The following is a 25394-nucleotide window of genomic DNA, read 5'->3' as shown; positions in this document are numbered from 1 at the left end:
AGGAACTACACAATTGTCTCGTTAAGGAAACTTACTAGCACCGAGTAATTTTCTCAAGAAAACGGACTCATTATCCTCGACTGCAATTAAAATATACTCCAAAACTACAATGCAGAAACCGTAGTACGGTGGGACATTATAAGTTGGTAGTCGCAGTAACCTCGTTACACTTTAGACAAAGTCTTAAGACTGGTCTATGAATATTCACATTCCAATAACTGTCACAGTTTCTTTGTTCTTAAGATTTATTGCTATATAATTGTTGTGTGGGAACTTTCTCTTTGTTTTAGTTTGGCAGAGTTATGAAGGAACATTGCTAGCTAGTTTACGCGTGAAACTAGGACACCTGGTTTTAATTACAGGTGAATTTTAAATGGTTATTCTGTTTTGATAGAGTATTCTTGTTTGTTTAAATTAATGAATTCTTGCAAATTTTCTAAGGTCTTTTAACTTTTTAGTCAGGAACTCAGTGATCAATTTTGGCACAGGACTTAAAAAAAAATTAAATTATTACTTCTTACAGATGGTGATTTGATAACTAAGCGAGGCTTTAGTGACTCCCCTTTAGTTAACAGTAAAATATTTACATAAGAACTATACCCTAGTGACATTCATAGTGGTCATGTTCACAGCTTGAATTCTCGAACACATAGTACAGGTATATACCTACTGTATAATCAGGCCATCTAGATGAACTTAAAGCAATTTACACCTCCTTAATACTAAACTATTCTAAGTAGCTCCACTAAAGTGCTGGAACGAGAAATCTGTAACAGAGAGTACTGGTACCTACTAGGGAAGCGGACGGTGGACGGAAATTGGTTAGGAAAATGGGTTCAAGCGTAAGCTGGTGCATTGTGCATTCTGCGAGGGAAATATTTTCCTGATATAACAGGCTTTAGTGGTCAAATACCGTCATTTGTTTGAGACAGTCGAAAATAAGTGATTGATGTTATAATCAATTTTATCTGTTAAGTAGTTGGTTTATTCAAAGGAGGAAGAGTTTTCTTTGAAATTGAGTTATTAACTGTTGGATGTTGTTGGTAAAAATTACTATACGATGTTGCTATTACCTCTATTTGCTAATAAATTCATTTAAAAATACATAAATCCGTAAGTTTCTCGAAGAAAAATCCAATGATTGAACTTCTCTCAGCGATTTAAAAAATAAATAAACTTTCAAGTAGAAATACAAAGGAAATATCTACATTTACATGCATATTGACTGTAGAAAGCTTGTGGATTATCGTTCGCTCAGTAATAAAGCTTTTCGGGCTCAGTTCAAATTAATTCAATAAGGTCTTTCTATCGCGTTCACTTCTCTTTACCTGAATAAATTCTACGGTCAGATTATTGACTCTGTCACAATCTTCGTTTGAATTGCGTCGCCATTTTATTGAATTTGTATACCAAATAGCTATTGAGTTATGTTGAAAAGCATTACTTACATTACAATTTTAAGGGAATTGGTAGCGCTAAGTTTGAGCTCGGGTTTTAGGTGGTCGTTACCGGTATGGTCTATAGGTATATGCTTTTTATTCACATTTAATGAGACTGGTGGGTCGAAGGTGAAATAGAGGAATAGAGACCGACAAATTTCATATTCACAAAAATAATATCTACGTATTAGGTATGTATTTTACAAACTTGTGGAACTTTAGATTTAATCGACTTTTGCAAAACACGTTCAACAAAATAACATAGGTACATGAAATTGGGCACATTTTTGGAAAATTATTTCTTTACATTGTTAAAGTTCCAACAGTTAAGGAAAAAATATGTAGCCGTCTCCAAATTAAAATGTTTGTCCACCCTACTTACACAAATCCGAAGCATCCAAAATTGCCTTCTTAAACTGTGTAAAATATTCCCTTGCAACAAATTAGTAGACGGTTCAATTAAATTCTAATTCGTAGACACAGCTGAACGTGATTATTTAGTACGAAAAACGCATTTAATTAAACACTGGATGGTATGAATTAAGCATATAACGTTTTATTGGGCTTCACTCCGGCACGCTTGGTATTGCGTTCAACCATGGCTGTAGGCTGGTTTCACAATGCAAACTGATTTTTTGTTCTATTTACATACATTCATAAGTCTAGATCAATCGAGATTGCACTTTAGGCGAAGTAATGCATGGTTTGTTATTTAAATTAACAGTACACAAATCAGTGTATAAAAGTAAGTACCTCATATTCAGTATATTTCCTTAAAACAGCAGGATATTTATAACTTAAATGTTATACAAATATCACTTGGATCGAATGCCTTTCAAGAACGACTTTTCGAGTGCTAAATTACAAAAAAAAAAATATTTTGTAAATATTCTCGCAATCGATTCCTATAGGTATTTTTTTTCTTCTTATCTATCAATGTATAGGTATTTTCTATACCTTACAGTATACATACATTATCCACGAGTATTTTTTGTGCAACTCCCCTTACCTACTCGAATAAAGTCGGTAATGTTAGCGAAGAACCGTTGTTTGTTCAGGAATGCGTGTAGGCTTTGTACTCATCTCGTGACATCCGATGGAATTGTGTTCCTAAAGAAAACATCAACATCCTTAACTTTTGCAATGTGTTCGGAGATTTGTAGGACTTTCACCCTTTACCGTAGTGTGCTATCAACAGATATAAAGTAAGGAATGCTATGAAAAAAGTTTTTATTGCCCGAAAACAAACCTGTTCGTCTTAGTAAGAAACTAATTTGTAGTAAATGAGTTTTATCGTTTGTAACGTTTTTTTCGGGATCATGGCTGTGTCGATTAAGGTGAAAGTTAGTTAGGAAACTAAAGTCCTGTGATTAGTTTAGAATGCAATGTTTGATGCATGAATATATTATTCATAATAAAAGAAATCTACGCTTTTGTTCTTATTTCTTTTTTCTAGACTTGTTAAAAAACTTAGACACGAGCAACTTGGAATAAGAAATAATTTTCATATTCTCAAGTGAGCGATTTGCGTATAACTTTTCATATTTTCTTTAGCAATTTTATTGTTCTTGAACAAAGATAAAATTGCGTCATATAACTCCATTGACACCAAAATGGTTCTAAAACTCCAACGAGAGAGTTCACAGCCATAAGAACGTTCCAAACATTTCATACGTCATAATATCTCGACAGACGACCAATATCGGTCATAGTTCAAGTTGCCAACATAAAAATAAGCCTGATACTGTCATCCTTTGCAAGAATAACGGTTATAACCGAATACATGAATTCTGATATTATAACACTTATGTGACCGGGCCACAAAGATTTCTGCGCCGACCAAGAGCTGCCGAATAAATCTTTCTTTTTTATGAGAAACTATAAATTACAGAGCCTTTCACCGCCATGGTCATTCCTGTCCTAGTGATCCCTGGACTTAGTTGAAGAGAAATAGAAGGAGCGAAAGAAATTAAGAACAGTTAGGAGCAATAAAAAGTAACGACCGCCGAAGTACAATTAAGGGGTATTACACACACGTGATAGCATTCCTAACTTCGATGAAACGGCCTAACGTTCGCGACAAGACATTTACTTTATGGTCATAGTGCGTATTTGGGAAATTAGATGGGTATTTGCAATAATTTTATGATATTTTTGGAACTAATTATAAGTTTCTATGTTGAGCGCACCTGACTTTCAGTGTCTCAATTTAGGTTGACTAATCAATTCGATCTTGTGGGTGAGAAATTACTGGAATCGGCTTTAAGACGTTAATGTAATATAATGTTTTTTTTTGTTTTGTATCATTTTACTAAATTACCTACTGATAAGCAACGTCGTTTTGATTGATAAATTAACAACTCACATTCACCATATTAATTATAAACTTACTAATTATATCTTCTGTAATAAATGTGGGTAAGTAAAATGGAAGGGTATTAACCAGTTTCAGTTCTGCGCAATTTATTACCAAAGAATATCTTCCAGGAAAATGTGAACTTCTCAACGTCGTAACGTTGTCCAATATTTAACTAGCTGCTTTAAAATGGTATAATGCAAACGGTATACAACAACAGTTCATTCTCTCAGGTTATAAGGATCCACTAAGAGAAATGGACTATTGTCTTGACAAAGACACTTTAGCAATTCAATTCACTGAGTTTTTGTTTTGTTGCACTTTAAATGGCTGGGAAATGTTACTTGCTTGGAAAGACTGTGTTTCTTGTTGAGAAAAACAAGGAACAAGTTACTCTTAACACATTTTGAATGAAGTTAATTTTCTATTTAATTAATTATGAATTTGGTGATGTCGGTACTCTGTAGGGAAAACCGGCCGAATAAATGATTGTTCATCATTTAACATTTACACAATGCATAAGAAAACTCTGTAAAATGCATGCGGTAAATCCCATTATTGATGAATAAAACAAGTAGAAACGCTTTGCTCAATTTTGTATAATCCGAGGTGAAATTTCGAGGAAAACAAAAATTAAACCGAATCGTTTGGAATTATGATGTTTATTTATAAAGCGTTGCAAAGCGAACTGGTAGTAAATTATATTGTGTACTTATCACAAAAGCTTGGTTTACCGCCATGTTTAATTAAATAGGTAACTAACGTTTTCAGGCGTATACGACCTTCCTATGTGCGTAAAAGCGTGTTTATTAAAGCTACCCAAAACGTTTGAGTAAATCCACAGTTCATCAATTTCGTTATTCAGCTTCATTTGTCAGACAGAGCCTAACCTATTGGAACTCTGTTAGACCCTAAAATCCCTCACACGAATAATATAGGTAGGTACCATATTCTTGTTCAATAAAAGGTAATTTTATTCGCCTATATTCGTATGGCCTTCGCAGTTTTCATTACACATCATTATTTCACTTGACGGCTAAAAGTAATATTGAGAACCATTTGTCTGGAATTCTTTTCTATCTGAGTCGTGAATGACTATGTTTGGCTGGTAAAATTAACTCAAAAAAATTCTAGTACGTAACTGATGAACGTGAAAGAATTTGAAACCTCACTACATTGTCGTTGTTATTCGGAATAGAGAGACATTGACAATAGAAGCCATACAAAAAATGTAAAAAGCCTACCTTTTACACTTTTTCTCTGATGCCTTTTATGGCCTTCTTTTGGCCGTTAAAATATTCAACAATAGCTTTTTACTCCAGCCTAGTAATCCTAAAAGAGAAAAACCAAAGTGCACTTTCATATATCCACTGAAACTTTTGAAGTGTCCTCGTGTTGCCATCGATATGAATAAAAATTTTACGAGCGGTATAATCGATTGTGAAAATCGAATTAATCCATAAAGTCGGATGCACTTCGCTGTCATGCCTGCGATTTTTTTTTGTTTTTGCAGGATACAAAGGGTAATGTAGTAGTGTACCTATGGTGGCAACTATATAAAGTATGGCTAGAAAATTTGCCCTTTTTTTGGTTGGGAAATTATCAAATAATCCCGCAGTGGGTAAGAGTAGTGTAGGAGATGGTGGGTTTTAGTCAGACTCTTACTGACTTAAACCCACCATATTCCTTCGTAGGCCTTTTTTACCAGGGCCGCGGTAACTCTTTTGAACAATCCCGCAGCCCTAGAAAGTCTGCCCTGAAGCAGGGGCGCACATCCGCGCACAAGTGGAATGTTGATCGTCAAACGGTGTTTATATTCTGTACAATCTGTTGCTAACATAGTGTTGTGTTGTTTGATTTACAGTTTTCCTGTTTTGTTTGACAAGAGTGTTGTCAATAGATAGGTAAATATTGACACGGTACGCTTTTGTAGGGAACACCAAAATACGGAGATTTATTGTGTGCAATATGAAATATTTTATATTTCTTACTAGCTTTTGCCCGCGGCTTCGCTCCCGTCAACTGACTTCTCTACTTTACCCATTTTTTTTTTCATAAGAACCTTTTCCTGACAATAACAAACACAACAAAAAAAGAATTAGCCAAATTGGTCCAGGCGTTGTTGAGTTATGCGCTTACCAACACATTTTGCGATTCATTTTTATATTAATTATAGATAAACATTTGCATTGGCGGAGAACCAAAAGATTGATAAGTAGTTCGAGATAGAAAATAACACCGCTGCCGTTAGATTTCTTTATTCATGATTCTAGAGTCTTTCAGACGATTTTGTATCTGTATTTTTATCTAATTCAAAATAAATTCTAGAGAAGAGATTGAACAGAAAAAAAAAACAGTTCGTTTGCACAGTCGTTCTTATTCGACTCACGTTACACGAAAGAAAGAAATAAAGGAACAAAAGGTTCAGTAACGTTTACATTCGCCAATTGAAGTAAACTCGAAGACAAGTTACATAACATGTAAATGACAAGGTCTTTTCTTTTTAGGGTTCCGTACCCAAAGGGTAAAACGATACCCTATTGTTTTCGCTCCTCTGTACGTCCGTCCGTCTGTCCGTCCGTCCGTCCGTCTGTCACCAGGCTGTATCTCATGAACCGTGATAGTTAGAGAGTTGAAATTTTCACAGATGATGTATTCCTGTTGCCGCTATAACAACAAATAGGTACTGAAAACTGGAATAAAATAAATGTTTTGGGGGCTCCCCAAACATATACCTAGAATATTAGTTTGGATGGTACGGAACCCTACGTGCGCGAGTCTGACTCGCACTTCGCCGGTTTTTTACACAGTTATCGTCTAGCTCGAGATTGATTTGTTCGGAAACAAAATGAGGTTTGTTTGAATATGTATGTTCGTGGAAAAATAAGTGTTTGAAATGTTAGCGCAGTTTATTTTCAGACATTATTACCGCCTTGAAGTAACTGTTCGTTCTCAGTATTAACTTATGTATTTGAGTGTATGTACTTATGTAAATGGAAGTTTACAATTTCAACAGGTTAATTCTGAAACACCAGCTACTGAGAAATTACTAATAAATCGCCTTTTGCTTTTACAATGCTTGACTTCAATGAAGCATGACCATTGTGTGGCCAGCATTTGAAATGGAAAGCAAAGAAGAGATTATATAATTGAGGTTTCTTTGAAAAGCGACTTGAATAAATAATAAATTGCCGTTAAATAAATACTTTATTGAATTTCCTGTAAGCGCTTAAGTAGGTGAATACAGTATTCCTTATAACTGATCAATGTAACTATTGTATTTACAAATCAAAATACTATGTAGGTATACTTAATTACTGTACTAAGTGCACTCGCATTAACTCGTTTTTTAATTAAAGCTGCTGTTCAGTAGCTTGAAGAGTTATAATGGGATAGTCAGCGATAATCCCCCCTTTCCACTCGGCTTTGTTTCCTACAGACTTTTTACGCGTTATTGAGTCAGCACCACCATGAAGCAAATCTCAGCCTTTTAAACGAGGACAAAGTACGTAGGTATTTGTTTACTTTATAACACTAAGAACACGTAACTGGTTATTGCTTGTGATTATTGATAATTATAGTCATCGGCACGAATCTTGAGCTCTGACCTACATCTGCGCAGAAGTGATTTATTAGCAAAGAACCAATGCACTGCGGGCCAATCACCGCTTTAGCTCACTCCCGTGCCTCACTTTACACCACAAAAGGGACCCAATAAATTACTTCTGCGCAGATGTAGGTCAGAGCTCAAGATTCGGGCCGATAACTATACAAACATATTTATTAGTTTTGTATGCAATCACAAATTAACTAGGTATTGGTATACAGATGAATGCGAGACAAAATGACACATGAGGGGCTAAAAGGAGCCTCAAATCCATTTAAGATATACCTAGTAATGATCAATCCTCCATAACAATATTATACGTAGGTATGTGAATGAACAACCCTTGCCCTTGACGCAAAAATCAAAGTCAATTAGCGTCTTCAAGGACTATTTTTGAGATAAAAGCCTAATTGTGTCACATTTTGGCAATCAAAAGCTTTCAGAATGTCTTATTACGTGTATGGAGTTTCATCGAATCTGAATTCTGAAAGAGCGTCAAAAGCGTCGGCGGTGCCTAAAGAATTACATATCGATATGTAGATGCTAATATTATTCACAGTCTGATTGTGAGTATGTTACGCAATCAGACTGAAATATAAATACGTAGGTATAGCTAATAATAGTATCCTGAAACTAATACCAAACCTTCAACAAACATTATACAAAGAAATCCCATCATCATCAGCCTATCGCAGTCCACTGCTGGACATAGGCCTCTCCAAGTGCACGCCACAGAAAGAAAGAGAAAGAAATCCCAAATGGTGTTTAATAATTATTAAAATTCTTAATAATATTTTTAACAATAAATAAATATGAAAATAGGTAAAGCGATACCTTATAAAGCGGATACTGATTCTAAGACAAGAGGTTATTAAATTCTTGAACCAGTATTTGCTGTATATGGTCAAGGATCTTCGATGCAACGGTGCCGTAGTGAATACAAACATGCTCTAATTTTGAAGACGCCGTGAATGCATATAGGGCGGTAGCCTTATGCAAATGTCAGGAAGATTGCCATAGTAGTGGAATTAGCCTTTGCACTGGGTCTTGCCAGTCTCATCGCTGTAGAGAACAAATATTTGTTGCACCTATAACGTCTGAGGTTTGTTGCATCTCGCACGTGGAGATCAGTGGCACCTGCGGAGTTAAGTAAAGTTTATATAAAAGTGAATTGGTATTTTAATCAAACATTTTATGAAAAAATCCCTTCATCATCCTCCGAGCCTTTTCCCAATCATGTTGGGGTCGGCTTCCAGTCTAACCGGATTCAGCTGAGTACCAGTGCTTTACAAGAAGCGACTGCCTATCTGACCTCCTCAACCCAGTTACCCGGGCAACCCGATACCCCTTGGTTAGACTGGTGTCAGACTTACTGGCTTCTGACTACCCGTAACGACTGCCAAGGATGTTCAATGACAGTCGAAAAAATCCCTTGCTCTAAATTATTTTTTAATAATAAAACCGACATTTTAAAAGCATAATAATTAAATTGTCAGCTAAGTAAAGCTCATTTAATGCAACGTAGAGAAGAAATTAGGGTTACTGCCTACTCATAAAGTGGGTCGCTAATTAGGCCCTATTTAAAAGGCTAATAGCAAGAGGAATTTACAATTTCAAAAGCTCCTGAAAGATTCATGGATAGTGTACCTGAGTTGCTGGAATTTTCTTTTAATATTCAATATTAGAGTCAGTGTTTTAAATGCAGCGAAAAACATTTTACAATTCAATTGGGTTGATAACTGTGTAGTGAGTAGATAAATGTACTAGAAAAAGAATACGAAAGTTTTTTTCTATTTTAACATGTTTATTTTAATTACTTTAAAACTTTACATTTTTACACAAAAATATTCTAAAAAGTTAATCTCTTTAACATTCCTCACTAATTAAACAACATAAGAATTTGTGTTAATTCTGAATATCTATACATATAATAAAATGATAGAAAAGTCAAAACTGTACATTGAATATTTTTTTAAAAGAATACTTGGGGGGTGATCTATCATCGATTCTGAACCCAAATAAATAGTTTTTAGAATTTTTGTCTGTTTGTCTGTTTGTCTGTTTGTCTGTATGTTTGGTCTCACTGAACTCGAAAAGTACTGCATAGATTTAAATCAAATTTTGCATGAATATTACCTGGGGGCCGGTTCAACATATAGGATATATATTATCACGCTATCACCTGCGGGGGATGAGCAATGAACGATAATTTCTGTTAACGTTTCTGCAACAGCGGGTGCAATAATGACACATATTTGAATGTTGAACTTTGTAAGTTTATCGGCCTATTATCAATCTTTACATAGAAAATAACGCTTTTATAAGTAACTTGAGCAAAAAACTGAATTTAAAGATATGATATCCTAAAATTATAGATGAAGAAAATCATGCAGAAACAGATGTGCCATAAAACTGGTAGTAGGTAAAATATCAATGAAAACAGACTTCACTTTGTCATGGTATGTTCTTACTTTCAAGATAAAAATATATGACAACGTGTGTATTTCGCTACTATAAAAACACTACAAGAAATATCAGCGCATCATCAGGGACATTTTTATAATTCTTTCACCATTAGAAAGCTACATTATCTGCGAGTAACATAGGGTATATTTTATCCCGGTGCGGGCAGTAGTTCCCATGGGAAGCGGCACCCACGTCCCGAAGAAATTATGAACTTCCCCACATTCTTAAAAAGTCTACATATGTTGTTCTGACATAATATAAGCTATACCTCTCATAAACATGAATATCCATTCATTTCATCCAATAACAAACATGCATCACACTGAAAGTGCATTGCGAGTCTAATATTTTATTATTATTAAAAAATTGTAATTAATATTCAAACATCCTTAAAAATAAGTTCCTGGTTTTAATATATTACATTATTTTGAATTCACTTACAAATAAATAGAAGGTCCTTATTAATATACTTTTTGAGTAATGAAGAATGTAGGCAAAATACGACCGAAAACATTTTGTCACTTCTAAAATTAACAATCAATCAATGGGAAAAACTACCTGTCACAATACGTCAACAAGATGTCAACAGAAGACAAGAGTTCGTTCGTTCTGAAAACGTACAAATTACGCGTCGCAGGCTAGAGACATACTTGCTTTCAACTTCTGATCACAAATCATCGAGCTAAGAATTATATCACAAATACACCGTTTACAATTACGAACAGTCACAGTCAGACCCACGGACTGAGTCTAAAAAAAACCTTTTATATAGCTACGTTTATATCATTTATATTATTCAGTTACAAAGACAGAATTACTATCAAACCTCCATCATCCTCCGAGCCTTTTCCCAATCATGTTGGGGTCGGCTTCCAGTCTAACCGGATTCAGCTGAGTACCAGTGCTTTACAAGAAGCGACTGCCTATCTGACCTCCTCAACCCAGTTGCCTGGGCAACCCGATACCCCTTGGTTAGACTGGTGTCAGACTTACTGGCTTCTGACTACCCGTAACGACTGCCAAGGATGTTCAATGACAGCCGGGACCTACAGTTTAACGTGCCATCCGAAACACAGCCAATAGTGTCTAAGATATACTTAGAAAGTACATACAAACTTAGAAAAGTTGCATTGGTACTTGCCTGACCTGGGATCGAACCCGCGCCCTCATACTTGAGAGGTTGGTCCTTTACCCACTAGGCCACCACGACTTTTCAAAACCTGTTTTCGCTAAATGTTCTATTAGTTTTTGCAAACATACATTCCCAACTCTGATCTCATGGAGGTGGCGCCCGGGTGTCACCACTGTGCGGACTGTGCGACCTATCGCACCCGGCCCCGGTTTAAACCATGATCTGGAGCAAGAAGAAATGGGATGACAAAGAATGAGGTGGCGGAGCGACTGAAAATTCCCAACTCTCATCCCAGCCACTGCGGTAAGACACCACGAAAGCCGGATGTCGAGAGACGACTCCCGGCCACCGTAGGCGCGAGCGATTAGTTTTGAGTGGGTCATCGACCTTCCGGCTTCTGGGAGACCCGTTATTTCACGCGCCCCTCAAGGAGATTCAGCAAACCCCTGTGAGGCCCACTAGGGCCAAAGCCTGACACTCCCTCACGCTGCTCAAACTGATGGCTGAGAATTACGTAACTTTCAGGATGCCATGCAACGTGTTGCAAATGCCCAGGCCTTTGGGAGCTTGGCTTTTCTCCACCTTAACTTGAGTTTTGTGGTACAAGAACAAATTAGAATAGTAATGAATTAGGTCATCTTCATCACGTATTTACCAACTCTTAATGTTCATCATGCACACCCGCTTCTCTAACTTTATTGAAGGATCACTAAAATTGTTTCAGTTAGTTTAACTACGCTACTATAGCCCGTTGTCAAACCTTTTAATATCAATTCTGTAAAAGTGTGAATATCGAATGTGTAATGTATAGAATTTCCGTTTGTGCATTGCACAAAAACCAACGTTATGATTTTCGAGAAGTCAAAAGAGTCGGCCGGCTAAGAATTATATTCATCGTTGGTTAATTGAATACATTTTCAGAAACCACAATAACAGTGGGAACCAAAGCGAATGATCGCTTCATAGAGCTCTGATTTTCTCGAGGCGATCAAGTCAGTTCTGGTCTGTTCGCTCATCAGATCTTTGAAAGCGGTTCGATGATAATATACTGTTGTCCTGTTTACCTACGTGTGACACATAATATGGTATTTAAACGTCCTCCGCAAGAGAGCAAACGTTTGTGCTATTTATAAAGACGAAATTTTACCGTTGTGCAGTAGTGACGCACAGTTAACACAGCACTTATGTTTCTTCTGATCTGCTGGCTTCACCAAGAAATGACAAATTGCGAGCGTACATTTTGAAAATCTTGGAAGAACTGCAGGCTTCAAGTGCCAACACACGAATTGGACTTACTCTCTCGGACGTATACTTTACCTGATCGTGAACTAATGCAACCATTTCGGTGGAATTCCAACATAACATAGTGAGTGAGTGCACAGAAAATCCCCGAAATACAAGTAGTGACACTATGCGCTTGCCTGATGACTCAGTCATCATCCACCCAGCTATTCCTCAATTGTGTGGGTGTTGGCTTCCATTCAAACCGAATCTTTTTGAGTACCAATGTTTACTTGGAGTGCCTATCTGATCTCCTCAACCCAGTGAACCATACACCGCGTTATCCATGGTAAGTAAAACTGTTTGACAGACTTTCTGGCTCCTGATTTGTCGCAGCTGCTGCAGAAAATGTACAAATGACAACTTTGTCAGACCTTTGTTTTATGTGAGAATTACGTAATAATTTTCCAAATCGGTTGACTAGATCCAGAGATTTCCTCAACGTCACAAACTTTACTTCTTTTGTTTAGATAAATAGTCACACATCGTCGACACCACCTTGATTGATCAACCCGTGCTGCTGCTAAGTGGTAATAATAATTATATTGTTATGTAAAAGAATACACCTAAGCTACGGCATAAGTAGTATTTTGACAATTCCAAATTGCCCACGCAGACGAAGTCGCGGGCAACAGCTAGTCCTTAATAAGACAAATCATCGTAATCGCCAAAAACCAAGAAAATTGATAATCCTGTTTTTCTTGAGTGACCTGTATATTCGTTCTAGTCAGCGAATACCTAGTACTTGTACTGCAATTATTTTTTGACATCTCCAATCTAGCTAATTTTGTAGAGCAGACGTAGCCTTGAGATTGCGTCTAAATTAGGTTTAAAATATATAGTCAGACAGAATAACAAACTTGGCAAAGCCTTCAAGCTATGCTGAAATTATTTATTTTGTAACCTAGAAATTAACTAAACAGGTTCTTTGTTGTAAAAATCATTGGTTCTTATAGACAAGCATATTAATATTTTCCTTATTAAATTCCATCTATTTGCTATAATAAGATTATGAATGAGTTCAATGTGCAAGTTGGCTATACCTACAACATACGTATGTACATCATTTTTAGAAAAAAAAAAAACGGTTTCTAATAATAATGACGGACTGTAAAATAGGTATGCTAAATCATTAGAATAGATCTGGCTAATATTCCTTTAGCGTTTCCTATTTCCGTTTATCTAATGCAATTTAAACAAAAGTGATGATAAGGATAATTTCTACAAGTTTCAAAGCTTCATACTTGTGTTTGAGGTTGATTCACTTAATTAGTTCTACAGCCGAGATTCTGAACTATGTCTAGTAGGTACGACTTGTAGTTTAGTTAAATTCCCAAACTTATGTTCTTGTTAGGAGTACCAGGAATTGGTGAAATCAGAGTAATTGTTGTAATTATTTCCTCTGTACTGAGATCAGGTATTGATTCTGTTATGAGATATTCTGCAATCCTGACTTCGTTGCCATACCTCTACATACTATGTATACCTATGCGAAATGTTATATTACGTTACTAGCTGTTGCCCGCGACTTCGTCTGCGTGGGCAATTTGGAATTGTCAAAATACTACTTATGCCGTAGCTTAGGTGTATTCTTTTACATAACAATATAATTATTATTACCACTTAGCAGCAGCACGGGTTGATCAATCAAGGTGGTGTCGACGATGTGTGACTATTTATCTAAACAAAAGAAGTAAAGTTTGTGACGTTGAGGAAATCTCTGGATCTAGTCAACCGATTTGGAAAATTATTACGTAATTCTCACATAAAACAAAGGTCTGACAAAGTTGTCATTTGTACATTTTCTGCAGCAGCTGCGACAAATCAGGAGCCAGAAAGTCTGTCAAACAGTTTTACTTACCATGGATAACGCGGTGTATGGTTCACTGGGTTGAGGAGATCAGATAGGCACTCCAAGTAAACATTGGTACTCAAAAAGATTCGGTTTGAATGGAAGCCAACACCCACACAATTGAGGAATAGCTGGGTGGATGATGACTGAGTCATCAGGCAAGCGCATAGTGTCACTACTTGTATTTCGGGGATTTTCTGTGCACTCACTCACTATGTTATGTTGGAATTCCACCGAAATGGTTGCATTAGTTCACGATCAGGTAAAGTATACGTCCGAGAGAGTAAGTCCAATTCGTGTGTTGGCACTTGAAGCCTGCAGTTCTTCCAAGATTTTCAAAATGTACGCTCGCAATTTGTCATTTCTTGGTGAAGCCAGCAGATCAGAAGAAACATAAGTGCTGTGTTAACTGTGCGTCACTACTGCACAACGGTAAAATTTCGTCTTTATAAATAGCACAAACGTTTGCTCTCTTGCGGAGGACGTTTAAATACCATATTATGTGTCACACGTAGGTAAACAGGACAACAGTATATTATCATCGAACCGCTTTCAAAGATCTGATGAGCGAACAGACCAGAACTGACTTGATCGCCTCGAGAAAATCAGAGCTCTATGAAGCGATCATTCGCTTTGGTTCCCACTGTTATTGTGGTTTCTGAAAATGTATTCAATTAACCAACGATGAATATAATTCTTAGCCGGCCGACTCTTTTGACTTCTCGAAAATCATAACGTTGGTTTTTGTGCAATGCACAAACGGAAATTCTATACATTACACATTCGATATTCACACTTTTACAGAATTGATATTAAAAGGTTTGACAACGGGCTATAGTAGCGTAGTTAAACTAACTGAAACAATTTTAGTGATCCTTCAATAAAGTTAGAGAAGCGGGTGTGCATGATGAACATTAAGAGTTGGTAAATACGTGATGAAGATGACCTAATTCATTACTATTCTAATTTGTTCTTGTACCACAAAACTCAAGTTAAGGTGGAGAAAAGCCAAGCTCCCAAAGGCCTGGGCATTTGCAACACGTTGCATGGCATCCTGGAAAGTTACGTAATTCTCAGCCATCAGTTTGAGCAGCGTGAGGGAGTGTCAGGCTTTGGCCCTAGTGGGCCTCACAGGGGTTTGCTGAATCTCCTTGAGGGGCGCGTGAAATAACGGGTCTCCCAGAAGCCGGAAGGTCGATGACCCACTCAAAACTAATCGCTCGCGCCTACGGTGGCCGGGAGTCGTCTCTCGACATCCGGCTTTCGTGGTGTCTTACCGCAGTGGCTGGGATGAGAGTTGGGAATTTTCAGTCGCTCCGCCACCTCATTCTTTGTCATCCCATTTCTTCTTGCTCCAGATCATGGTTTAAACCGGGGCCGGGTGCGATAGGTCGCACAGTCCGCACAGTGGTGACACCCGGGCGCCACCTCCATGAGATCAGAGTTGGGAATGTATGTTTGCAAAAACTAATAGAACATTTAGCGAAAACAGGTTTTGAAAAGTCGTGGTGGCCTAGTGGGTAAAGGACCAACCTCTCAAGTATGAGGGCGCGGGTTCGATCCCAGGTCAGGCAAGTACCAATGCAACTTTTCTAAGTTTGTATGTACTTTCTAAGTATATCTTAGACACTATTGGCTGTGTTTCGGATGGCACGTTAAACTGTAGGTCCTGGCTGTCATTGAACATCCTTGGCAGTCGTTACGGGTAGTCAGAAGCCAGTAAGTCTGACACCAGTCTAACCAAGGGGTATCGGGTTGCCCAGGCAACTGGGTTGAGGAGGTCAGATAGGCAGTCGCTTCTTGTAAAGCACTGGTACTCAGCTGAATCCGGTTAGACTGGAAGCCGACCCCAACATGATTGGGAAAAGGCTCGGAGGATGATGGAGGTTTGATAGTAATTCTGTCTTTGTAACTGAATAATATAAATGATATAAACGTAGCTATATAAAAGGTTTTTTTTAGACTCAGTCCGTGGGTCTGACTGTGACTGTTCGTAATTGTAAACGGTGTATTTGTGATATAATTCTTAGCTCGATGATTTGTGATCAGAAGTTGAAAGCAAGTATGTCTCTAGCCTGCGACGCGTAATTTGTACGTTTTCAGAACGAACGAACTCTTGTCTTCTGTTGACATCTTGTTGACGTATTGTGACAGGTAGTTTTTCCCATTGATTGATTGTTAATTTTAGAAGTGACAAAATGTTTTCGGTCGTATTTTGCCTACATTCTTCATTACTCAAAAAGTATATTAATAAGGACCTTCTATTTATTTGTAAGTGAATTCAAAATAATGTAATATATTAAAACCAGGAACTTATTTTTAAGGATGTTTGAATATTAATTACAATTTTTTTTTAATAATAATAAAATATTAGACTCGCAATGCACTTTCAGTGTGATGCATGTTTGTTATTGGATGAAATGAATGGATATTCATGTTTATGAGAGGTATAGCTTATATTATGTCAGAACAACATATGTAGACTTTTTAAGAATGTGGGGAAGTTCATAATTTCTTCGGGACGTGGGTGCCGCTTCCCATGGGAACTACTGCCCGCACCGGGATAAAATATACCCTATGTTACTCGCAGATAATGTAGCTTTCTAATGGTGAAAGAATTATAAAAATGTCCCTGATGATGCGCTGATATTTCTTGTAGTGTTTTTATAGTAGCGAAATACACACGTTGTCATATATTTTTATCTTGAAAGTAAGAACATACCATGACAAAGTGAAGTCTGTTTTCATTGATATTTTACCTACTACCAGTTTTATGGCACATCTGTTTCTGCATGATTTTCTTCATCTATAATTTTAGGATATCATATCTTTAAATTCAGTTTTTTGCTCAAGTTACTTATAAAAGCGTTATTTTCTATGTAAAGATTGATAATAGGCCGATAAACTTACAAAGTTCAACATTCAAATATGTGTCATTATTGCACCCGCTGTTGCAGAAACGTTAACAGAAATTATCGTTCATTGCTCATCCCCCGCAGGTGATAGCGTGATAATATATATCCTATATGTTGAACCGGCCCCCAGGTAATATTCATGCAAAATTTGATTTAAATCTATGCAGTACTTTTCGAGTTCAGTGAGACCAAACATACAGACAAACAGACAAACAGACAAACAGACAAAAATTCTAAAAACTATTTATTTGGGTTCAGAATCGATGATAGATCACCCCCCAAGTATTCTTTTAAAAAAATATTCAATGTACAGTTTTGACTTTTCTATCATTTTATTATATGTATAGATAGATATAGATAGATAAATGCGATAATAATTCTGAAATAACGGGGACCACCAATTTCATATTTGTTAAAATGTTGTTTTAGTTTACAAGATATTTTATGTTACCTACAAGAAGCTTCATACCAATTTAAAATTACCCCTTCTCCGTATCAAACTAAAGCTTGAAATTTTACAGCGAAAATCCTCATACCATAATGTTATTTAGATCATACGTGAGCTTTTCTACAAACTTGATAAAGGGGAAAATATTGCACGGTAATAGAATTCCCGCAAACTGTCTCGCACCTCGGTCGCGATTCCTACCTTTATATCTAGATATTTTACTTTTATCTGGAATCCTGAAAAGGAAACTAAAATATTTAAAATGCGTTCCTGTTACTCATTACTTGAATATTTAAGTCATTTATTACTGCTACTTTAACTCAAAATAGCATGTGACCTTTTTTTTGTTCTCCTCCTCCCGCTGTGGGTTAGCAGTAATGTAATGTATTCAAATCTATGTGCTCATTTTTGACAATGTCCTGTCTGGACTACGGTCGCTGCACACGAGTTACCTATTTATTTTTTTGTGATTTTACCAAAGTGATAAAATAAATAAACATATATTGAAAGCAAAAAAAAAACAAAGGATTTTTCTATATTTTTCAACATGAATAAAATTTACATAATTTATTCACTAATAACAATATAAAATACTGTTGGCATGTTACATAATTACTCTGACAGAGTAAGGATTCATGCATTTTTAACTAGGCATCTGTCGCGCTAGTTTAATGCTCAAATGGAATTCAGAAGTATGGGCACGTTTTGCGGGTTGGTTTACTTCGAAAATAACATTTTTGGACCTAAAGTAGGTAATATCATACTTGATGTATTTTGTTATTTTATTTATAGACTAGTGACCCGATACGGCTTCGCATGGCATAACAGTAGTTCCCCACTGTTTAATGTAGGTAGGTAATTACACATATAAACCTTCCTCTTTAATCCCTCTATATATCCAAATAAACCGCATGGAAATCGGTTGCGTAGTTTTGAAGATATAAGCGTACAAAGGGACACGGGGATATAGGGACAGAAAAAGCGACTTTGCTCTATACTATGCAGCGAAGCACGAATTAAGGATTGACGCAGTGACGGTAATGATCAAAATTGTCAACAATTATTTGATGAATAATTCAGACAGAACGATCGTACAAATTATAAGTAAGGCTGAAATTATAAAAGCTCTTTACTGCTACAGTATAAGGCGGAAAATAAGTAGTCATTAAGTTGATTAAGCAGTTGATTACTTTCATCAAAGAATGTTCTAATACAACGTTGCTTTGCGTGCTTCCAGTTTATAATCATCCAATTATTTTTTCTGCTTTGTAGCTTACTATTTCAAATCATTAGCTATGGCGTCACGGAAGGCTTTATACGTTGACCTGACCTGAACTATAAACGATTTAATATTGTGCCTCGCAGAAGTTATGATATAAAAGTTTTATTTTTTCTTTAACTTTGTTTTCATCAAACTAGGCACGGGCCAAATACTTTTTATAACTTGAGTAGGTATTTTATTTTTTGCTTTTTTATGAAAAAAATATCAGCAACAACGTTGATGGTTCGGAATGTTAAACATTTTTTTTTTATTTAGATGTAGACAATTTATTTGTATATGTATGTACATGATAGTTTTTCAAATGGATAACATCCACCTGTCAATTTAAATTTAAAAACTATCGTATTGCATAGCTCAAGTGTAACAAAATCACGGGATTTTACAAATACTTTTTTTACTAGTTTTTACACTACATTTAGTTTTACGTTTTGATGAAAATCACCAACCACCTTTTTACCTGCATCTATTTAATATTTTTTTTAACTCTTGGTTGATCTTAACAGCAAACAGCTGACTAAGCCATTCGGCCGACAATTGACCCAATGGTTGGTAATTTTTGTTTCCGATCAAAATTTTCAGTAGGTCAGAAACTGGAAGAAATCCTCATAAAACCTCATTTTTTTTAATGTGCGTATCAACTATTCATCTTTACATTGATTTATGAACCCAAATTAACTATCGGCCTTCTAAAAACTTACAGCGTGAACGTATTTTCCTATCATCGTTTTCACTTGTATCTAAAATATTTTTTTTATCTTAGGTGATCTTTAGTCTGTAAGTTCCAGTATAAATGGCAGAACGTTCGAGCGTGCAAATTGACGTCGGCTGTTAGTAATGATGCCTCGTACAGCTTTCTTTACAAAAACTGACTATTTAGGATCTGGGTCAGATCCCCTTTTTGTGTACTTATGTTTATGCTGTTTTTTGTACCTGATAGATAAGCAGATGATGGCCAGTTTGTGAGGTTTAGGCGGCTAATGTGTTCCTTGACCTTCGGATAGCGCCTAATGGAAGTTGCAAATTGAACCTAAACACTTAACCAAGAGAGTCGAAGGGGTCGTCTTTTTTACTAACAGCTACTTATTCATTTAATTCCCACTACGGTGTTTTAGAAAAACATTGAAAACTAGGCTGAAAATCAGCATTTTTGAAGGTCAAGTTTATAAAACAGCCCCCATTTCACCACCTCCTATGTAATTTTGCTGGTAACAAATTTTCCACCAATTTCGAAACAGGAGCTCTTTAGTACCTACTTATTATCTCTTTAAGTACTAATAAAACTGGCACGTCATATTAAAAAAAAACGTACACACACACTAGTAGCAGTAGTTGGTTAGTCCGCACTTGAAACTATTGCATCTGATTGCTTTGCGAATACCCGTATGGCAATTTACATAACATGGCCTCCAGCGTAATTATAAACATTGGCTTCTAGTTTCCATTCGATAGGGCGAACCGATCTAACAATTCTAGATATTGTTCAATCTATCATGTTGTATAATCTGTTTTAGTTCGATTAACTGGGGCAATATTAATTGATTTGAGTGCTACAAACATAAGAAAGAGATAAAGATGCATAAAAAGTTAAAGAGTTTTTATGCAAATCTTTTTTTATGGACAGTTTTAGTGCCGTCCTCAGACTGAAACCAACCAGTATTTTTATTATCTTGATAGTTAGTTACAGCCTATTTATCGTCCCACTGCTGGGCACAGGCCTCCTCTCACACGGAGAAGGATTGAGCATTAATCAAAATCAATAATTAATTATTATCTTGATGAGTAAGCTATATCACTGTGGAGCTTAAAGGAGGTTTTGTGAAATTATAATCAATTTTTTGCACACAATTTTTCCATGTAACACAAGGCTAACCATATATCATCTCAAACAGAGCAATTACTTAGAACATAGAATAAAATACCAGCGGAAAACAGACTCGAACTTAATTCCATAAGTGGCTAGTTCTTCCAAATTTCATACGTAACGATGAAAACTTCTATTGATGCGGTACTACAGAAAAATAAAATAACGAGAGAAATATCAAAGAGATTGTCGATTCTATTTTTCAAAGTTCCCTTTTGTTGAAGTTTTGCCTCAATATCTTTTGAAGATAGTTGAGCCGCAGTTCGGAGGATACACCTAATGCGAACTAGAAAAATAGTTTTATAAGGTTCGTTTAAAAACGAGGTGAATTTGCTGTTTGCTCAAAGTAATATTTGAAAGAGTATTAGATAGTTTTACTGTCATGATTCGATGGACATAAGTCGATTGAATTATTCATTAAATTATATTGTTTTAAAAGATATATTATCAGTAACATAGTTTTTTAGTACCTACTCACTTTTTCCTCTTAATCATATTGCTGCACTTTTCCCTGAATTGTGCTTAATTGTCAAACAGAATGCCCTTTCATGGAAAGAATACCTTTAGAGAAAATGGTACCTCCAGAGTAATAATTTATTCATATAATAGGTATAATTATCCCTTCCTTACGTCTGATATAATACACATAATCTTAGCCTAATCAATACCGCCAGCCGTCGGAAATTCCCCGATAGTCCATAATAGCGCTTCCCTTCCATTAGATTTGACATTATGACACATCATTAGTAATGAACTGTTTGGTGATCTTGTATAGTTATTATATTGTTTAGTTACTGTAGTTGTGTACTAGAGGTTTAGTGGCAAAAGCAAAAATTTAAAATAAATATTAATTCTGAAAAAATCGTTTCAAATTGCGCAAAAACAAAAAGATATTTCAGCTTGTTTCACATATTTGAATAACATTTAATAAACGTACTTACCAAACGAAAAAGCTTTTTTATGGTTTGGTTTTCCTAGAAGGCTACCTAAGTACAACAAGATTTTCTAACCGCTAAAAATACCTGTGTATTGCACAGCAAGGAAAAAATGAATTAAAAACCGTATGTAATTAAACTCACATACGAGTAAGTGTTTTATAAATAAACTTAAACTTATTTCTGTAAATAGAAACCAAGTTATTACTAGGTGGTACAATTTTTATGTCTATTTCATACTAGTCGAGTAATTCTCATTTCGCGTGTTTAGATTTCCAATCGTTTGCAAGTGCTATACTAAGAACTAGCTTATTTTTTTGTAACTGTTGGAGTAATAGATAGTCATATTGATTAACCAACTTTAACTGAAACAATAGTTCAAATAACACATTAGGATAGTGAATAAAATATAGGTACATTAGTAAAAATACCAAAACTCAAAATCGATCTGTAAAGAAATAGACTTGCGGCCATTCCCAATATTTTGCCTACTATGTAGTTGATTTGCTTACTAGCTATTGGCTATGTGCGCGACGGTGGCGACGCGTAGCGTTTACAACATTTGCGGAAGCTGTCAAATAATAACCATGTAAACATTATAATTTTCTTTGCGAATATAAATAAAAACAAAGATTAAAATAGTGTTGTTTACATTATTTAAGTGCAATTTATTCAATAGTTTTACTGTAAAATGAATATAATGATAAAAACCGGGTTTGAAACATCCGCATTTGTTTCCAATTTCTGCCGTGTTGTGCGCTGCGGTCGTTATTGTCCGCCGCTATTCGCTTTGCACATAGCCAATAGGCTCCATACAAGTAATTTCAAATACCTATCTCTAGTAGGCAAAACAACAGATAGATCGCTTATTGCAATCCGAAGTTAAACGATAACTACGTTTTTTTAATCCACCGATCATTTTTTCATTTCATTGATCATTAAAGCTTATCAACAGTGACAATTAAATTTCAGCTTTGCCACCAATTTGTTATTTTGGTCAGAAGAAATGCAAACGTTCCTTCTTCTTTTGTAAGTTATTATGGCACTTCTATGCGTGTATCAGAAAAGTATTTTAGTAAAATTATTCATTGCTAAAAGCTCAAAATTATGAAGTTGTTCTGGATTGAGTCTTGTACAAGCATATTAAATTTTACCAAAAAGTATTCCCCCGTGAATTCTCTGGGTACGTAATATAATTTATTTTCTTTTTTTACTTTATTATCGTGCTCACAATATTGTACACAAAACTTTACCTTAAAAAATGTTCCTTATTTAATTTCCTTAGGCTTTATTAATGTCTTTTGATAAAATTAATGTACGTTTACTTTTTTCAACAAAATTGCTTTTACGAAAGTACCTAAGTTGCTCGGAAGCGCTCGTATTAAAAAAATGTTATGCCGACGCTAATGATACTCTGCCAAGGCTAGCCTGCAATCAGTGGTAGTTTGATTCTTGAAATTGTTGAAAAAAGAACAAGACAATACATTACATAAGATTTCTAATTACTGTAGAGGTACGTACCTATTTGCCATGGAATCCACTACTCGTGTCAACACGACAACAACGAATATACAATAACTTAAGAGGGCTATCACAAATTTTCGCGAATTTAAACGTTTTATACGAGTTTTGATGCTTTGGATATAGTCACAATAAGAAAACAAAAATAAGATTGAGAAAGTTTGATCATTTATCTTGAAGGTGTTTTAAATAAATATTTTAATTTGTCCACGTACATCAGTAAAATCTTTGTCTCTGCAAAGGATGTTTCATAAAATGTTGCTTTTGGGTATCTTTTGATGCTTTGGTACTCCGAGGATATAGCGATTTAACCATTTATAAAAATGTTCAAGATACAACTATATCTTGTACTTTGAAGTGCTTAAATCAAATTATTACAATTCCTACAGTATTACACCAAAAATAATTCTATAAAACTGAGAGTTACTGACAATTTTCCGTACGAAACTATATTTTTTATCTATGAAAGTATAATCCAAATTCAAATAAAAAACATTTAATAATTAAGGTGGTATTGTTATAAAGCTTGAAAAAAAAAATTGGTCTATTTAAAAGTAAAACAATATTTTAAAATAATTTTTGTTTGCAATGCAAAAATCTGCACTCTATCTGCCAGTTCACAGCTACTGCGATAGGAATCTTGAACAAACAAAACTTTTCTCTCGACTGAATCAGCAGTACAAAAACGAATCGTAACCCGTGCCAACATTTTGATAACAAGCTTGTATTATTGTGATCCACTTTACCGATTCCTTCTGTAAAAGCAGACAGGCTTAAGTAATATATCGTCTCAAGTTACGTTCATCTTGATTAATCGTTCATGCATCGGGGGATACGCGACAATGTTCTGCCATAACGCAATGTATGGAAAATTATATCAAACACGTGAGCGACAAAATGTTGTGGAACGTAATGAGCTGTAAACATTTTGTGGCTTGCTTCAGCTCACTTTACGAAGGGGACTTTTATATACGGGTTATATTGTGGTTTCATGCAAAGTAAACATATACTTTTATATACCTACATAGGTAAAGTAAGAAATAAGAGTAAGTATTCGAAACTATATTTTGTATTAACACAGTCAGAAATCTTATTACTATAAAAGCGAGTTGCACCATATAACGATAACCAAACCATAACCAGCCGTGAAATTGTCCATTTGACACAGGTTATGGTTTGGTTATCGTCATAGCTAAATGGTGCAACCCACCGTAAGATCATTCCTGACTTGATCGTCATATAAGCGGTCTCTTATCGATTCAACGCACCTTATGTTTCAGCGAACCCACTTACGCTGCGCAACAATAGCTCTCGGAACGATTTGTCAAAAAACGAAATAAACACGTGCTATTAAGTGGCTCACAATATAAGAACGTGTCCACAATTTCTAAAAGCTTCCCTTTTATTTGTGAACTGTATCATTAGCAACAATATACGGGAGTAAGACGCAAATATATTTGCTGCTAGCGTCTTTATTGCTTCCTGTGATAAATGGAGATAAGTATGAGACTTGGGAAGGGACTCCGATGGTAGTGTAAAACATATTGTGTTGGGATTTCAGTAGGAAAGCTTTTACTGTGATTCGAGAGTTAATCGACTGTTACTCGACCCATGCATTATGGACTGTGGTAAAGGGTTTCGCCGTTGCATAATTTATAATGTGTTAAAATTTAAACTGGGCTTTACCCGTCGTCATAAACAATTAAACAACGTATGATTTATAGTTTATGTGCATGTGTGTGTATAAAAGTCAATGCATGTTATACGTAATTATAATTTATGGGTTTATCCATTACCAAAAGGTTCTATAACCTTCTTTCTTTATATTTTCTCTACTATTTTGTGGTTAAAAGTAAGCAATTCAGCTGCACATAATTTACTAGACCAGTCTTACTCGAAAATTAACTTACTTGAAATATTCATTTTCATCATCCGAAGTACGAAACTTCCACTACTGAATATATGCCAAGAGGCATGCGTCGGAAACATCAGATACCCAAAAATGTATTAAAATTCTCATATTGCATTGCCGCGCGTAAAATCAACACTGAAAAAATTTTACGTCCGTCAGTAAAAGTACCAAAGGTTTTCTGTCCAGTGGACTGACGACTGAGTTTATTGAAAAGCTTTATTTGGAAGTCAAAGAACGGTGCGTTTGTGTTCAAGCAAAAGTCAGTGGCGTGTGAACCATAAAAAGCATTTTTTGGTTGCCGATGTAGCTATAAGCCACTGTGGAGCGCTTTGCAATCCACTTCTATTGGATTTTGGTTTCTTTTATTTCAGTGTACGTTTTATTGCA

General features: G+C 35.6%; 1 protein-coding gene across 2 annotated transcripts in view; it reads left to right on the top strand.

Moving 5' to 3' along the window:
- Nucleotides 1–25394, top strand: part of LOC110377502 (alkaline phosphatase) — an 89520-nt gene that overhangs the window by 11564 nt on the left and 52562 nt on the right. The gene's annotated exons all lie outside the window — the stretch shown is intronic.

Source organism: Helicoverpa armigera, chromosome 7, assembly GCF_030705265.1.
Source record: "Helicoverpa armigera isolate CAAS_96S chromosome 7, ASM3070526v1, whole genome shotgun sequence".
Taxonomy (NCBI): Eukaryota; Metazoa; Arthropoda; class Insecta; order Lepidoptera; family Noctuidae; genus Helicoverpa; species Helicoverpa armigera.
Note: the sequence above shows the minus strand (reverse complement) of the source record. Positions and strands in the feature narration are given on the sequence as shown.